Source organism: Neoarius graeffei, chromosome 2 (genome assembly GCF_027579695.1).
Source record: "Neoarius graeffei isolate fNeoGra1 chromosome 2, fNeoGra1.pri, whole genome shotgun sequence".
NCBI lineage: Eukaryota > Metazoa > Chordata > Actinopteri > Siluriformes > Ariidae > Neoarius > Neoarius graeffei.
Genome location: NC_083570.1, coordinates 118831886 through 118851291, shown reverse-complemented (window position 1 = coordinate 118851291; position 19406 = coordinate 118831886).

Sequence of the window (19406 nt, the reverse complement as noted above, 5' to 3'; positions counted from 1 at the left end):
GAAAATCAGAAATGGACACAAGCACTGAAAATAAATACCCATGCATTGACATTTAAACTAGACATGGGAGCAGAGTGCAATGTATTGCCATTCAAATAATTTGAGAAAGTAGTGAACAAGAAAGCACTACTGAAATCCAATTGCAGGCTTGTTACATATTCTGGCCACACGATGGTGCCAAAGGGCAAGGCAAAGCTCAAGTGCTACTGTACCACAAAGACAAGGAATATTGAATTCCAAGTTGTTGATGGCAATTCACCAGCAATTATTGGCAGAGATGCATGCACAGAGCTAGGTCTGATCAAAAGAGTGTTCAAAATAGGAAATGAAGGTCTTGGGTGAATCTCATCTCATTATCTCTAGCCACTTTATCCTGTTCTACAGGGTCGCAGGCAAGCTGGAGCCTATCCCAGCTGACTACGGGAGAAAGGCGGGGTACACCCTGGACAAGTCACCAGGGCTGACACATAGACACAGACAACCATTCACACTCACACCTACGGTCAATTTAGGCTACGTTTACACTAGACCGTATCTGTCTCGTTTTCTTCGCGGACGCACTGTCCGTTTACATTAACCCCCCTGAAAAAGCGGGGAAACGGGAATCCGCCAGCGTCCACGTATTCAATCTAGATCGTATCAGCTCCGGTGCTGTGTAAACATTGAGAATACGCGAATACGCTGTGCTGAGCTCTAGCTGGCGTCTCATTGGACAACGTCACTGTGACATCCACCTTCCTGATTCGCTGGCGTTGGTCATGTGACGCGACTGCTGAAAAACGGCGCAGACTTCCGCCTTGTATCACCTTTCATTAAAGAGTATAAAAGTATGAAAATACTGCAAATACTGATGCAAATACTGCCCATTGTGTAGTTATGATTGTCTTTAGGCTTGCCATCCTTCCACTTGCAAGTAATAAGTGATATGCGCTGGGATCACACACACACAGCGGCTCAGTCCCGAATCGTGGCTTGTTCACTTCACTCGCGCGCTCTGTGAGCTGCGCAGGGCCGGAGTGCGCACCCTCCAGAGGGCACTCGCTGTTCAGGGCGGAGTGATTTGGAGTGCAGGATGCCTGCGGAGCCGAGCGTATCCGCGTATTGGTGTTGCTGTGTGCACGGCTAACGGTTTTAGTGTCAACGCGAATCGTTTTAAGAACGTTAATCTGATGATCCGCTGATTCGACGTAATGTAAACGTAGCCTTAGAGTCACCAGTTAACCTAACCTGCATGTCTTTGGACTGTGGGGGAAACCAGAGCACCCGGAGGAAACCCACGCGGACACGGGGAGAACATGCAAACTCTGCACAGAAAGACCCTCTCCGGCCACGGGGCTCGAACCCGGACCTTCTTGCTGTGAGGCGACAGCGCTAACCACTACACCACCGTGCCGCCCATCTTGGGTGAATATGAAGATTCATTCACAGGCTTAGGATGTGTTCCAGGATTACACCATATCCAGCTGGACAAAGATGTTCCACCAGTCATTCATCCACCGCACAAAGTACCTGTAGCATTGAAAAACAGAGTTAAAGAAGAACTAAACAGAATGAAAGACATTGGAGTCATCGTGAGACAAACAGAGCCTACAGACTGGGTGAATAGCATGGTGACTGTAGTCAAACTGAACAAACTTAGGATTTGTATTGACCCACAAGATCTGAACAAAGCAATACGCCGAGAGCATTATCCACTACGCACAGTTGAAGAGATAGTCGCTGAAATGCCAAATGCCAAAGTGTTCTCTGTACTGGATGCCAACCATGGCTTCTGGCAAGTGCAACTCGACGACGAAAGCTCCAAGCTGTGTACCTTCAACACTCTGTTTGGAAGGTATCGGTTCCTGAGATTACCTTTCGGTATCTCATCCGCTCCAGAGGTGTTTCAAAAGTGCATCGCACAGCGTCTAGAAGACCTGGAGGGAGTCGTGAACATAGTGGATGACATTCTTGTTTGGGGAGAAAATATGGAGCAGCATGACAAACGACTGAGACAGATGTTAGACAGAATCAGAAGCATCAACCTGAAGCTGAATCAAGCTAAGTGCAAGATCAGGATGACTGAAGTCAGCTATGTTGGACATGTCTTGTCAGCAGACGGATTGAAACCCGACCCAGAAAAGGTCAGCGCGATACAGGACATGCCGGAACCAGAAGATAAAGCAGCTCTGATGAGGTTCCTGGGAATGCTGCAATATTTGGCAAAATTCATACCGAATCTGGCAGAGGTGAGTGCACCTGTGAGAAAACTGTTAGAAAGTGACATAGCATGGCATTGGGACTTTGAGCAGCAAGAGAGCTTCCGAAAGCTCAAGTCACTGGTGAGTAACACCCCAGTGTTGAGATACTTTGATGTCAGCAAAGACATTACGCTGTCAGTAGACGCGAGTTCTGAAGGATTAGGAGTAGTGATACTGCAAGAAGGACAGCCTGTAGCATTTGGATCGAGGTCTCTCACTGAGTGTCAGAAAAGATATGCTCAGATTGAGAAAGAGCTTTTAGCTATTGTCTTTGGCTGTGAGAAATTCAACCAGTACATCTATGGGAAATCTGTGCACGTTGAATCTGACCATAAGCCCCTAGAGACAGTGTTCAAAAAGTCACTACAGAAAGTTCCTCCTCGACTACAACGAATGCTCATGAGACTGCAACCCTATGATCTACAAGTGAAATACAAACCTGGCAAAGAGTTGTATATAGCAGACACACTGAGCCGTGCCTGTCTCAAAGAGCACACTGAACCACTCCTGGAAGATGAATTGCAAGTTCATGTCTTGTCATCTTACCTGCCAATCTCAACCGAGAAGTTGAATGCTTTCAGGACAGCAACAGCAGCGGATGAAGAGATGCAACTGGTGATGAACTGCGTTCAGACCGGATGGCCTGCAGAAATCAGACACGTTCCACCAGAGGTCAGGAAGTATTGGACTTTCAGAGAAGAGCTCACATGCTCTGATGGCCTACTCTTCAAAAGCTCACGAGTTGTTGTACCGCACAGCTTGAGGTCAGACATGCTGGAGAGAGTTCACGAGTCTCACCTCGGCATCGTGAAATGCAAAGAAAGCCAGAGATGTCATGTACTGGCCAGGAATGGCAAAAGAGATTGAGGATGTTGTTATGCAGTGTTCAGTCTGCAATATGTTCAAACGCAATAACACCAAAGAACCACTCATCAGCCATGAAATACCAGACAGAGCATGGGCGAAAGTTGGCGTTGATCTGTTTCACTACAATCAAGGTGATTAGCTGATGTGTGTGGGCTACTTTTCCAAGTTTCCAGAGATCGCCAAGCTCACACAGACAACAAGTGCACATGTAGTGACAGCTCTCAAATCCATCTTTGCAAGACATGGAATTCCGGATGAAGTTGTGTCGGACAATGGTCCACAATTCTCAAGTGCAGAATTCAGAACATTCGCACAGAACTGGGAATTCGTACACACCACATCCAGCCCAGGATTTCCACAGTCTAATGGACAAAGTGAAAGAGCAATTCAGACAGTCAAGAATCTGCTAAAGAAAGCTGCTGAGTGCCAGAACGACCCATACATTGCTTTGATGGAGTACAGAAATGCACCACTAGATGGCGTTAAGCTGTGTCCTGCTCAGTTATTAATGGGATGTAGGCTGAAAACAAAACTGCCTACATCAACACAACTCCTGAAACCGCAAATACACAAGAACGCACACAAGAACATCAAAGACAGGCAGGTGAAACAGAAACATTACTTTGATCATGGAGCAAGACATCTACCAGCTCTTGAGGAAGGAGAAAAGATCAGAGTAAGAGTGAAAGACATCTGGCAACCGGCAACTGCATTGAAAAGTCATGATACGCCAAGATCCTTTGTCATCAAAACACCTGATGGAAACACCTACAGAAGAAACAGGTGACACCTGCTGAAAACCAGAGAAAAGACTTTCACAACACAGAGTCCTCCACATCTGGAAGACTGTGATCCAGGAGAAAGACAACCTGCAGAAAGTGACGCATCATTCCAGACACCTGCATCGTCACCTGTGAAAACATCTGCAACACCTACCGTGAATGAAGAAGTGGTCAAGAGGTCACGAGTGGGCAGAGTGATCAAACCACCATCACGTTACTCTCCATGAACTTGAGTATTGAAAAAAAAAAGTTTTTGCAATTTTCTGTTTCTGTAAGGCATTGTTTAAGTTGTGAATTTTAAGTAATAGAAAAAAGTAATACTGCCAAGGAACATTTAGTTGTAAGGTTAAACAATGAAGTAAGAGAGTTTTATTTAGTACAATAAATAATATGTTTTGGTTTGCAAAGACAAGTAATTAATTAACAGAAGTTACAGGATAGAACTGTTAAGGGAATATCTAAAGGAGAGATATGTGATGCATTGTAGTTGTAGTTTACCTCCTTACCTGTTGGTGGCGTCCTTGTTAGTTTGGACCTAAGTCAAGTACAACAGAACTACACAATATGTAATGTGTTGAAGACCCAAGTAAACGTATTGGTCATGTGAAATCGGTCTCCTTGATTTATTAATGTTTTCATCCCTTGGTACAATACCAAAATATCACACACGGAACATGACTTAACACTGTTTGGACTATCATATTCAGAGGTAGGACAAACAATCAGGAACAACAACAGCTAGCATAACACTGTAGGACAACATGAGTGAAAAATTCACTTGCTTTCCCCTTTGGTGATGTGCTGTCCAATCCCTGGGCAATCAAACCAGCCCTGCGAGAAGGACTTTAGGATTTAGTGGTCCAATCAAATCTGGAAATGATCCGCAAAACAGATGAAAGCTAGATGTGTTCCAGAGTCAGCTAGCTACTATCTCAGTGCTCCTGAGAATCCTGTGTCAGTTTCATGACAACTAACAACTTCCCAGTACCATGGAATAAAGTTACAAATGGAGTGAAAAAGTTAAAAAAGTGCATTCATGGCATTTACATTTAGCTGTGGCCACAAAATTCCATAAAAGGAAAAATAAGCTGAAAATGACAAAATAGCAACTAAACAGTGAAAGAGCTCCTCCTCCTAAGTGTATTGATTATAAACAGGATATGCACTAAATCTTCCAATCATGCAGATCAGACATTGCAACATGTCAGATACTCAGGATTTCCACATTTGCGTCCACTTCCTGCCTCATTCATCGTGACAGAATGCAGGACTGACTATAATGAATGCAGCAGAGTTTTTCCATGCCCAGCAAGAAGCTGGTGCAGGCAAACCAGTGACCGACAGGGTGGTCCTACCTGAATCAGAGGTCAATGTGACAACCTCCAACACTCTGCCCCTTCTGGAAGTTCATGCAGCAACCTGTGATGCCATGCCCTTCCAGAGGTTCATGTGGCAACCTCTGATGCCATGCCCCTTCTGGAGGTTCATGTGGCAACCTCAGACACTATGCCCCTTCTGGAGGTTCATGTGGCAACCTCTGATGCCATACCCTTTCCAGAAGTTCATGCAGTAAACCTGTGACATAATGCTTCTTCCAGAGGTTCATGTGGCAACCTCTGATGCCATGCCCCTTCTGGAGGTTCATGTGACAGCCTCAGACACCATGTCCCTTCTGGAGGTTCATGTGGCAACCTGTGATGCCATACCCTTTCCAAAAGTTCATGCAGCAAACCTGTGACATAATGCTTCTTCCAGAGGTTCATGCTGCAACCTCTGATGCCATGCCCCTTCCAGAGGTCAACACACCAATTTTCACCACCATGCCCATGCCAGAAACCAACAGGCTAGTCTCCACCATCATGCCCATGCCTGAGACCAACATGACAAGCCCCTGCTCCATGCTGGAATGCAGGAGGCACCCATTCTGATGATGTGTGAGCCAGAATCCTGATCTAGCTCGAGCCCAAATTCAGGCGATGAGAGCAGACCTCCTACCCAACCCTGTTGGTTTCACCAAGTGCACTGTTCCTGCCATGGCAAGGGTTCTGACCAGTGGCCCGAGACTCCCACATGACCAAATTGTGAGTATCTGAAGCTGCTCACTAGAAAGACCTCTGGCAGGCCAGCGCTGAGAGCAGAACTTCCAGACTTCATGTCCCAAAGTGCACAGTGTGGCCTGCAGGCATAACCACTTCACATCACAGCACACTGGGTTCCAGTTTCTGTTTGATTAGTTTGTATATTTAAACTGTGGATTCTGTTTGATTCATCATCTTGTACTTGTTGTTTATTCCTATATATGTTTATGCTCCCTGTGTTCTTTGCTTCTGTTGTCTCATGCCAAGTGTTTTTGACTGTTTTTGTGAATTAAAAGGATTTCCATGTTTATATCCACTGCGACTTGGCCTAGTGGTTAGCGTGTCCACCTCTTGATTGGGAGATTGTGAGCTCCACTCGCGGTCGGGTCATACCAAAGACCATCATAAAAATGGTACCTACTGCCATCTGGCAAGGCATGCTGCAATACAGATGTGAGTGGGGAGTCAAACTCTCACGGTTACCAGAGGACCCGCCCCCCACTGTAACCCTAACTGTATAGGTGAGAGGCAGAGAGCTATAGAAGCAGAGATTGATGCTGCCCAATGCGCCTTAAGGGCCTGGTTGGTACTGGGATGGGAGACTGCCTGTGAAGACCAGATCCTGACATGGGAAGGACTTTGACATGTTTATATCCACTGCTTGGATCATTCATCGTGATAGATACCATAGACACACATTAACTCCTCTTTTTATAAGGTGCCATTATTTTTGTATTCAATAAATGGCTAGGTTTATTTGTCTTAATAATGAAAGAAGCAAGTGATTTAAAACTTAACTCAGATAGCGTTATTTGTATATGAACTCTGACATTTATACAACTTGAAGATGATTGATGTTCACATGAGTGAGTCTTGCAATTTTGGGCAAATCTGCACAAAATCACACAAATCTTCGATGGTTGCAAAAAATGTCAACATTTTCATGAACAAAATTGTTAAGCATTTCTTTTAATCAGGACAAAATGCAGCCAGGTGAAATGGAACATATTTTTACAGCATATAATTCAATTGTAGGAAATTGTGTTATATATGGAGTCTTTAAAAGACTCGGTTCGGACAGCAGTGTTTTTACTTCCTTAGATTCAGCACAGGAGGCTATCTGTGTGATGTCATTTCCTCTTGCTGGTTTGAAAAATCAACCCCAAACACTCTCAGATGAGTTTCCTAAAGTCAGTGGATGATGTGGGTTGTGTCTGTAACCTGTCTCCTGCTCTGTGTCTCTGTACACATGGCTCACAGTGGTGAGTAAACCACGATACACTTTATACACAGCTCTTATAAACATGACACGTTATCAGGGGTGTTGATGAATTCTCTAGAACAGCAGCTGTGACAGTAGTGCAGCTCCAAATCACAGGTTTATATTAATGCCTCACTCTAATACTTTATCATTTCTATAGTAACAGCTCATACACGAGTCACTGTTGATTCAGTAAAGTTTTCTGAGGGATACGACTGTTTATAGCTTTGCTTATAATGTAAATGAGACAAGGAACTAATACTTCCACAGACATTCCACATCATTAAATGTAACTATAAATGGGAAACAAAGCATGATGGAGTTCTTCAGAGAATAAAAACTGTAATTGCTGGTAAATCACTGTGGTGTGAGAGGAATAAAACACTTGGGGACATTCTGTTACAGGAAAATAATCAAATTTATGTTGATGACTTCATCTTCATCACACCACTCTGTCACTCAGTGTTTCACTGTTACACACACACACACACACACACGTATCTCACTATCCTTGTGAGGACCTTCCGCTAACAATTATTATTGCAGTTAATTAACGCTGTGCCTACATCTAAACCTAACCTTAACCTTGGTAATGAAAAGGAAACTTTTTGGCTCTTTTATTTTATTTTTTGCGTTAAAAAACAGCAATGTCCTTGTGGGGACCATCCAAATGTTCCCTCAAGGTCAAAATTGTCAGACTTTACTATCCTTGTACGGACATTTGGTCCTCACATTTCGGTGTTTATTTTGGTTCTGATAGCCATTTACACTCAGAGACACGCAGAGGGGAGTTACGCTTTACTTTAAAAATAATGATAAAAAGTCGAGGCAGCACGGTGGTGTAGTGGTTAGCGCTGTCGCCTCACAGCAAGAAGGTCCGGGTTCGAGCCCCGTGGCCGGCGAGGGCCTTTCTGTGCGGAGTTTGCATGTTCTCCGTGTCCGCGTGGGTTTCCTCCGGGTGCTCCGGTTTCCCCCACAGTCCAAAGACATGCAGGTTAGGTTAACTGGTGACTCTAAATTGACCGTAGGTGTGAATGTGAGTGTGAATGGTTGTCTGTGTCTATGTGTCAGCCCTGTGATGACCTGGTGACTTGTCCAGGGTGTACCCCGCCTTTCGCCCGTAGTCAGCTGGGATAGGCTCCAGCTCGCCTGCGACCCTGTAGAACAGGATAAAGCGGCTAGAGATGAGATGAGATAAAAAGTCATTTGGATTCAAGGTGATGATGGAGGTAGAGAGATCATCCTCACTGCTGAACCTGCATTTTACTGCAAATTTATTGCACAGGTTGCATGATGTGTTAAATAAAGGCTCACAAATAAAAACAGAAATGCAGATATTTGTAAAAACTGTGTACATCTGAGTCCTTTTTTTGTTTTCACAGCCATATCGAATCAGAGCGGTACAGAGCAGGGTGACACTCTTCTGTTCTGTAAACATGATGGGAAAGTGATTTGGAGTAAAAGTGTCGATGGAGGGAGAGAGGACGTCCTCACTGCTGAAAATGGAGAAATCATCATTAAACACAAACCTGATCCAGATAACAGATACAGTGTGTTAAGTGATTTATCACTCCTGATACAGAATCTGTTTCAGTCAGACTCGGGGATTTACTACTGTAACGCTGTTCCTGTGGTCAATCTGACTGTCAGTCCATTAAAAGGTGAGTGTAACGTCTATAACTATATGAATTTGTATTGTGCTCCTTTCACAGACAGGTGAGTGTGTTACAGGTTTACATCCTCACAGTGGTGTCAGAATCTTTCTCTGATCATAGATTGGATTAGATTAGGTTAGCAGCAGCACACAAAGAACAACTAAGTACAAGAAGATAAAGAGACAGTCTGCAGGAATCTGGACAATGAGGACAATACAATAAACACATTAAACACATTAAAAACAACACAACAGCCCTGTTCTCAGTGTAGTAAAGTGTGGACATGCAGTGTGTACCGTAGTGCAGTGTTTGGTAATTTGTTCTGTTTTATATTCTGCGCTAAACCCTAAAGCATTGTGTGAAACAGGAGGAAAGAGCAGAGGAAATGTCTGTGGTGAATGTCGGGGGTTAAAGTGGTTTCAGAACATGAAGACTGATACCACCAACAGGGCTTTATTTCATTTACATGAGTTCAAACCAAACTGGAAACAAAAAGAAAGTGCATATAAAGAAACTTGACACTACACACATACACACAAATGTGTGTTAGGGCTGTGTGATGGGACACAAATATTGCATCATGATACTTAAAGACAGTTCTATGATACACTTTTGTATAATGATGAAAACATGATTCAGAATAAACAGATCTGACTTAGTTCTTTCAGCGTTAATGAATGTGTTTAGTGTTGTTTTTCCTCTGAACACTCGCTCACACTTACATCAAAGTACAATCCTCCCACTGGAGTGAATTTTTTATTGTGTCCTGCAGGATTCCGGTCCTGATCACAACCGCACCCCAAATAGCTGTTCATACCTGTATCTGTTCAGAACACATAATCTGTTAAATCTCAATAATTATACATTACACGTTAGAAAAATCAACAGTGTTAGAGAATTAGGTTTGGGACCAAAAGGTTACATGTTCGATTCCCTGGGCCAGCAGGAATGGCGGAAATGCCCTTGAGCAAGACACCTTAACCCCCGACTGCTCCCCAGGCTGCTCTGGGTGTGTTGTTCATTGCTCTGGATAATAGCGTCTGCTAAATGCCTGTATGAAATGTACTACGCCAATTCCAAAAAATTAGGGACACTGTAAAACATAAATAAAAGCAGAATGTGATAATTTGCAGTCATGGAAACTCTAATATATTTCAATGAAAATAGTACAAAGACAACATATCAAATACTGAAACTGAATTTTTTATTGTTTTTTAAAAAATATACAGTGGTGCTTGAAAGTTTGTGAACCCTTTAGAATTTTCTATATTTCTGCATAAATATGACCTAAAACATCATCAGATTTTCACACAAGTCCTAAAAGTAGATAAAGAGAGCCCAGTTAATGAAATGAGACAAAAATATTATACTTGGTCATTTATTTATTGAGGAAAATGATCCAATATTACATACCTCTGAGTGGCAAAAGTATGTGAACCTTTGCTTTCAGTATCTGGTGTGACCCCCTTGTGCAGCAACAACTGCAACTAAACGTTTGTGGTAACTGTTGATCAGTGCTGCACACCGGCTTGGAGGAATTTTAGCCCATCCCTCTGTACAGAACAGCTTCAACTCTGGGATGTTAGTGGGTTTCCTCACATGAACTGCTTTGTTCAGGTCCTTCCACAACATTTCGATTGGATTAAGGTCAGGACTTTGACTTGGCCATTCCAAAACATTAACTTTATTCTTCTTTAACCATTCTTTGATAGAATGACTTGTGTGCTTAGGGTCGTTGTCTTGCTGCATGGCCCACCTTCTCTTGAGATTCAGTTCATGGACAGATGTCCTGACATTTTCCTTTGGAATTCACCGGTATAATTCAGGATTCATTGTTCCATCAATGACGGAAAGCCGTCCTGGCCCAGATGCAGCAAAACAGGCCCAAACCATGATACTACCACCACCATGTTTCACAGATGGAATAAGGTTCTTATGCTGGAATGCACTGTTTTCCTTTCTCCAAACATAACGCTTCTCATGTAAACCAGAAAGTTCTATTTTGGTCTAATCCATCCACAAAACATTTTTCCAATAGCCTTCTGGCTTGTCCACGTGATCTTTAGCAAGCTGCAGATGAGCGGCAATGTTCTTTTTGGAGATCAGTGGCTTTCTCCTTGCAACCCTGCCATGCACACCACTGTTGTTCAGTGTTCTCCTGATGGTGGACTCATGAACATTAACATTAGCCAATGTGAGAGAGGCCTTCAGTTGCTTAGAACTTACCATGGGGTCCTTTGTGACTTCGCCGACTATTACACGCCTTGCTCTTGGAGTGATTTTTGTTGGTCGACCACTCCTGGGGAGGGTAACAACGGTCTTGAATTTTCTCCATTTGTACACAGTCTGTCCGACTGTGGATTGGTGGAGTCCAAACTCTTTAGAGATGGTTTTGTAACCTTTTCCAGCCTGATGAGCATCAACAATGCTTTTTCTGAGGTCCCCAGAAATCTCCTTTGTTCGTACCATGATACACTTCCACAAACATGTGTTGTGAAGATGAGACTTTGATAGATCCATGTTCTTTAAATAAAACTGGGTGCCCACTCACACTTGATTATCATCCCATTGATTGAAAACACCTGACTCCTATTTCACCTTCAAATTAACTGTGAATCCTAGAGGTTCACATACTTTTGCCACTCACAGATATGTAATATTGGATCATTTTCCTCAATGAATACATGACCAATATAATATTTATGTAATATTATATATAAATAAGTATAATATTTTTGTCTCATTTGTTTAAATGGGTTCTCTTTATCTCCAGTGGTGCTTGACAGTTTGTGAACCCTTTAGAATTTTCTATATTTCTGCAGAAATATGACCTAAAGCATCATCAGATTTTCACACAAGTCCTAAAAGTAGATAAAGAGAACCCAGTTAAACAAATGTTGTGGAAGGACCTGAAGCGATCAGTTCATGTGAGGAAACCCACCAACATCCCAGAGTTGAAGCTGTTCTGTACAGAGGAATGGGCTAAAATTCCTCCAAGCTGGTGTGCAGGACTGATCAACAGTTACCGCAAACGTTTACTTGCAGTTATTGCTGCACAAAGGAGTCACACCAGATACTGAAAGCAAAGGTTCACATACTTTTGCCACTCACAGATATGTCATATTGGATCATTTTCCTTAATAAATAAATGACTCAGTATAATATTTTTGTCTCATTTGTTTAACTGCATTCTCTTTATCTACTTTTAGGACTTGTGTGAAAATCTGATGATGTTTTAGGTCATATTTATGGAGAAATATAGAAAATTCGAAAGGGTTCACAAACTTTCAAGCACCACTGTATGCTCATTTTGAATTTGATGTCAGCAACACGTTTCAGAAAAGTTGGGACAGGGACGTGTTTATCACCGTGTTGCATCACCTCTACTTTTACCAACACTCTGTAAACATTGGGGAACTGAAGAGACCAATTGCTGTAGTTTTGAAAGAAAAATGTTGTCCTATTCTTGCCTGACAAACAATTTCAGTTGCTCAACAGTTCGGGGTCACCTTTGTCATATTTTGTGCTTCATAATGCACCAAATTTTTTAAATGGGAGATAGGTCTGGACTGCAGCAGGCCAGTTTAGCACCCAGACTCTTTTACTATGGAGCCATGCAGTTTTATTATGTGCAGAAAGTGGTTTGGCATTGTTTTGCTGAAAGAAGGAAGGCCTTCCCTGAAAAAGATTCTGTCTGGTTGGCAGCATATTGCTCTGAAACATGTATATATCATTCAGCATTAATGATGCCTTCCCAGATGTACAAACTATCCATGTCATGTGCACTAATGCCCCCTCATACCATCACAGATGCTGGCTTTTGAGCTGTGAACTGATAACAAGCTGGATGGTTCCCCTCCTCTTTAGCCTGGAGGACATGGTGTTCATGATTTCTAAAAAGAGTTTCTACTTTTGATTTGTCAGACCTCAGGACAGTTTTCCACTTCGCCTCAGTCCATCGTAAAAGAGCTCGGGCCCAGAGAAGGGGGCGGGTTTCTGGATATTGTTTATATCTGGTTTTAACTTGCGTTTGTGGATGCAGTAATGAAGTGTTTTCACAGACGATGGTTTAATGAAGTGTTCCTGAGCCCATACATTGATTTCCACTACAGACACATGTCTGCTTTTAATGCAGTGTCTCCTGAGGGCCTGAAGATCACAGGCATCCAATGTCAGTTTTCAGCCTTGTCTCTTGCATACAGAGATTTCTCCACATTCTCTGAATCTTCAAATAATATTATGGACCATAGATGATGTGACCCCCAAATTCTTTGCAGTTTTACACTGAGGAACATTATTCTTAAATTGTTGCACTGTTTGCCCACACAGTCTTTCACAGAGCGGTGAACCCCTCCCCATATTTATTTCTGAGAGACTCTGCCTCTTTGAGATGCTCTTTTTATACCCAATCATCTTACTGACCTGTTGACAATTAACAGGGCTCTCAAGTTTTGAAGTTTGCTCGGAGTGAGATTTTTTTGTTGTTTGTTTGTTTTTTGGTGGGGTGGGGGGTCCCTCCTAGTGTCCCATCGACCCTCCCTCCCTCCCTCCCTCCCTCCCAGTGTCCCATCAACCCAGCTACTTAAAAAAAGAACAAATTCGATTAGATCAATTACACTGTTTGTTTATTCTATAACAAATGATAATACAGTAAAATATGTTTTGTTCTTTATTGTGCATAAACATTTGCATTTCAAATTGCACTACCGTTCAAAAGTTTGGGGTCACTTTGAAATTTCCTTATTTTTGAAAGAAAAGCACTGTTCTTTTCAATGAAGATCACTTTAAACTAATCAGAAATACACTCTATACATTGCTAATGTGGTAAATGACTATTCTAGCTGATGAGTAGCATGCTATAAATGCACAATGGTGTAACATAGGGAAAAAAAATTAAAAATTCAGGTTTTGATTTTATGTACTGAAATAACTATTAGGCACAATTTTTACAATATCTATATAAATTAGTTGTTTTTACCCATTTTAACCTTGAAATCAGCATTTTAATGATTACCCATAATGCATTGTTTATCGCGCTAAAACAAGCAAAAACGTCATAAGACAGTGGAAATACTACCTTTACTACCTTCACGTGGCATCTTTCTCGATCGCACATGCCTAGAAGCGTACCTTCTAGAACATTCCTGGGTGGTCACGGACTGTCACGTAGCCTAGTTCGGTTGTGAAACTCGCTAGGATGGAGTATTTTCGCAAGTTTAGTGGCAAACTTTTGCGCCGCAATTTCTCTATTCTCGAAATTTGTAACCTGAAACCAGTGGCGGCTCCTGAATTTTTTTTCAGGGGGGGCAATTTTCCCCCGTTATGTCTACACGGACCGTAAATGTCCACAGGACTGAAGTAAATTGACCTAGGTAGCAAATCAATTGGCCGAACTTGTTTTTGCCTGGTAAATTCAGATATCAATACAGACAATATCTCTTCTCTCCACTAGGTGGCAACACTAAACAAGTTAAAGGTGGCAAACTAAGGTAGCATAGTAAACTAGACCCACCCGCCTAGCGGCCAAAAATATTTTTGCCTACGAGTGGCAAATATTCACATTTAGTCTGGCTTGCCAGGCTAAAACTAAGGAAGATTCATTGTGAAGCCTTCAAAGCAAAACATTTGGCATCACAATCAATTAATATTACATTACTCATTTATTTTCTCATTATTCCAGTATTCTATAATAAGTAGACACAAATTCTTAATTATAAACATATTCTAATTTCTTCAATTCTAAAGAATGCAATTAAAGTGGCAGGATATAAATCCAAAACAAGTGTTTATTTAAGTTTTGAAAAAGATGAAGAAAAGCATAACCATCAAACAAACATGTGCAGCTTAATTATGTGTTTTTTTATATGGAATTGCACCATTTTAACAACAAATAATTCTAAATAAATTCTGCAGTTTTTTTTCCCAAGAATTCCTCCAGAAAGCCATGCCTTAAAAGGAAATTTAAAGTATTACAAGCATGTCAATGAACACAAAAGGCTTTAGTTATTTAGCTATATACACACAAGGTTACACAAGGTTTTGTAGTCAGTGCAACTTGGCTTAACAAGTTGGAAAAAAGGTAAGGTGCTGCTGGCTCCAATGAACACATATACTGTACAATATATAAAAACTGAAAATATGCTTAATTTACACCAAGTCAGAGAGAACTTGAGGCTACTGAAATATTCCAAGCATGGCAATGTTAAACTGCCATTGGTAAAACACACACAAAAACAACTTTTGCCTAGTAAATTCAAATATCAGATATCACTGTACCGTCTGCTGTGCTACTTCCAGGGTGGAAGAGAACGCAAGGGGAGCAAAAAAGAGCATTGACTACGTCACAGCCAGCCAGCCAAGTTTTCCGGTGGCACCAGTTCTTGTTAAAACCTCTTGAGTAGGTCTTCTCCCCCTTCGTAGACACTTGCTTGATGTTTAAATTCGGTCTAGGAGGTCCTAGCTGTTTGATTGCTGTTTTCTCCTCATTGGTACGACGACTAAAGGGAACTTCTTTCAGAGATGCTATCGTATTGTTGCACTCAACACTCGCCGCCATCTTCCCACGCAAGTTGCGTTTTCCAGCCCAAAATTATGTTCAAAACCCGCCAAAATGCACTTAAAACCAATCTGGCAACACTTGCGCGGCGTAACAGGCGTATGACATAAGCACGCTGCTTGTGCGAGCACATAAAACCTAATAGAAAATGCATTGGGAGCAGGATTTTCGAAAAAAATGTATGTACCATTAGTGTCAATGGGAGATTTTGGGGCAAATCTGAACCTAACAGAAATCGCCCCAAAAGGGCGTGGCTACACCAGGCGCGACCTTAGCCTGATTGGACAATGACATTACTGTTGGTAGTAGGAGTAGATAAAAAAAAAACTCCCTCCGTTTGGGAGTGCGTCGCCCAAATCGCCCCTATTAACGAGCCGCCAGTGCCTGAAACCCTACAAGAAATGTTTCATAATGTTTGGGATTTTGAAAAATGCTTCTAGCAAGTTTATTTCGCTGTATTTTTCCGTGAAACTTGGCATAAATCATCCTTAAGTGATGAGCGTGACATTGTTATTTTGGTATGGGTCACAGAGTTAGTTGGAAGCGGGAGAAATGAGTTTCTCAACTACAGCAGCACTTCTCACCATAGATGGCTGGCGTGTTTCACAGCGTTTGGGATTTACTAAATCGACTAAATCTCTAGATCTACTGAAGCTACGAGGATATAAATCACCAGGATTCTAATTTACTGGGTGAGAAGTATTATATATTTTTTTGAAAGGTTCATTCGCGCTACAAGTACATGAAAGTTCGAATTGTTCGTGAAGGGGTTAATTAGATTTTGGTAGCGTGACGCACACAACAAGCAAAAGAAAAAACAAATTTTCTTCCAAATTTCCTTGCTTTATCAAAATTATTTTTTGATACAATAAAAGACTGTGTTTATAATATTTAAGCGATTTTTTTTTATTATTATTATAGAGAATATTTGATCAAAACTTTCAAAACAGCATTCAAAGTGATTTTTCACTGGTGTAAATGTTACGCGTGACGTCCATAATTACGTTACATTTTAAGAACTAAAATTCTGTTAAAAATTCTAGATTTGTGCTATCATTCTTGGGTTTTGCTGAATAATACTTTAGGGAGTTCTCTTACAATGCTGAAAATTCAATGAGTTTTGGTGAAATTCTAGAAAAGTTATTTACATTTTAACGTGCCTGATAGCGATTGTGCTCACACAGCGTGCTACTCATAAGCTGCAAATGTCTGGTTTTTGGTGCAATATCTCCATAGGTGTATAGAGGCCCATTTCCAGCAACTCTCACTCCAGTGTTCTAATGGTACAATGTGTTTGCTCATTGCCTCAGAAGGCTAATGGATGATTAGAAAACCCTTGTACAATCATGTTAGCACAGCTGAAAACAGTTTAGCTCTTTAGAGAAGCTATAAAACTGACCTTCCTTTGAGCAGATCGAGTTTCTGGAGCATCACATTTGTGGGGTCGATTGAATGCTCAAAATGGCCAGAAAAATGTCTTGACTATATTTTCGATTCATTTTACAACTTATGGTGGTAAATAAAAGTGTGACTTTTCATGGAAAACACAAAATTGTCTGGGTGACCCTAAACTTTTGAACGGTAGTGTAAATAAAGGCAAAAAACACAAATATAGCCCCAAAGGGCCGCACTGAACAATGGTGTGTGTGTGTGTGTGTGTGTTTATGAGTGAAAAACGCCTGTATGTTCATGACAGCTCCTAGGCGACTTAACCAAAGTTATTCATTCTATAATCCCCAGAAAAACAGTCTTTGACTAAACGAACATTTAAATCGTTGTCAGCACAGTATGCTATTTTAGCTGGTTTACATCTAGCTTGCTAGTTAGACAGTTATCTACGATAGCTTGAAATGGACAGGTTTTCGATACTGAACAAGGTGTAGACCAGAAATATTGGTCTATAGAGTAAAACTACAAAGTAACTAACTAAATATTTATATAAATTCAGTTATTACCTGATGTCCCTGAGTCCCGACAGTTCTCCAGTTCTTTCAATTCTCTCGTTCGCTCCAGGTCGCTCTCTAGTTCACTCACAATTTTGCAGGTGCAGTGCACACTTGTAGCTGAAACTCACGTCTCCCAGACACCAGAACAATCTATTTTCTGATTGGCTGATGCTGCTCCGAGCACAGGGGCGGGTTCAAGACACATGAAACGTTTCAACCCAGTTGCAGAACGGTGCACGTTTCGGCCAATCAATAAGGAACAATTAGAAAAACGTAGCAAACCATTGCAGCGGTTGAACTCGGCCCAGGAGCGCTGTGATCTACGGCTGTGGCATTTGTAGATAGCTTGAAGGAATTTCTGTGCGATTATTGGAGAAGCTCAGAGTGAGAAATGCCATGTGTGGCGTGTGAGAGTGTGAACTCGTTGAAATGCGTGTGTCTCACTCTCAATGCGTGAGGCTGGAGAGCCCTGACAATTAACCTAATTATTTTTTTTACATTACATTACACAACTTTTTCAGTCTTTTGTTGCCCCTGTCTCAACTTTTCTGAAATGTGTTGCTGACATCAAATTCAAAATGAGCATACATTTTTCAAAAAACAATTAAAATTTCTCAGTTTCAACATTTGATATGTTGTCTGTGTCCTATTTTCAATGAAATTTAGGGTTTCCATGATTTGCAAATCTTCACATTCTGTTTTTTTATTTACAGTTTGCCCAGTGTCCCAACTTTTTTGGAATTGGGGTTGTAATTTAATAATGCATTCACATTCAGTTACATCCCTACAGAGAGCATCAGTGAGGGGAACACACCCACACAGACTACTCAGACAAGAACAACCAGCACCGGAGAGATTCACGGTGAAAATGGAGCTTTTCAAAACAACATTCACAACACGAGTGTCGAAGATCATCAAGGATCTTCAGATATCAGTACTCCAGGTGAGAGATCTAGTATGCTTTTCACATGAAATCAAATGTGTGAGAAGCATGGAAAGTTATAATTTGTTGTTACAAACTTAAAATGGGCGGCACGGTGGTGTAGTGGTTAGCGCTGTCGCCTCACAGCAAGAAGGTTCTGGGTTCGAGCCCCATGGCCGGCGAGGGCCTTTCTGTGCGGAGTTTGCATGTTCTCCCCGTGTCTGCGTGGGTTTCCTCCGGGTGCTCCGGTTTCCCCCACAGTCCAAAGACATGCAGGTTAGGTTAACTGGTGACTCTAAATTGACCGTAGGTGTGAATGTGAGTGTGAATGGTTGTCTGTGTCTATGTGTCAGCCCTGTGATGACCTGGCAACTTGTCCAGGGTGTACCCCGCCTTTTGACCGTAGTCAGCTGGGATAGGCTCCAGCTTGCCTGCGACCCTGTAGAAGGATAAAGCGGCTAGAGATAATGAGATGAGAAGGGAAAAAACTTTTTTTTTTCTGTTTCATTGCCGACACCCGAGCGACGTAAACGACTTGCTAAACAGTGGTTCCACAACTTGGGAACAGGTCACACTTTAGAATGTCTCCTTTGGCAGAAATTCTGTTTGTGAGGACCATTTTGAGTCCAATTGTTTTGAAAGGAATCTCCAGGCCGAGCTCTTGGGCTACGCAGGTCACGTTAGACTCAAACTCGATGCTGTGCCAACAATATTCCATCACCGTCTACGGAAAAGGGATTCAGGCCATGCAAGCTGATGAGCTGGAATAGTACAGACGTTCAGAGATAATATATATATTTAGGCACTGCCTTAAAGCAGAACTCCAGATGAGTGTAAAATGTGTTCGTAAATAATCCCACATTATTAAAAAAAAAGCTACTTAAAAAGTGCTGGATAAAAAAAAATCTATCTTCTGTAAATAAAGATACAAATGTAATTGTCTGGTCCGCCGCACTTTGCTCGGCTCCACTATAAACTCACAATCGGCTTCAAGCTGTAACTCACCTATATTTAGACCATATACGTTATTGTGGCACAATTCATGCCTCTATCTGCATTAACAAATGCCATAAATAAATAAATAAATAAATAAATAGAC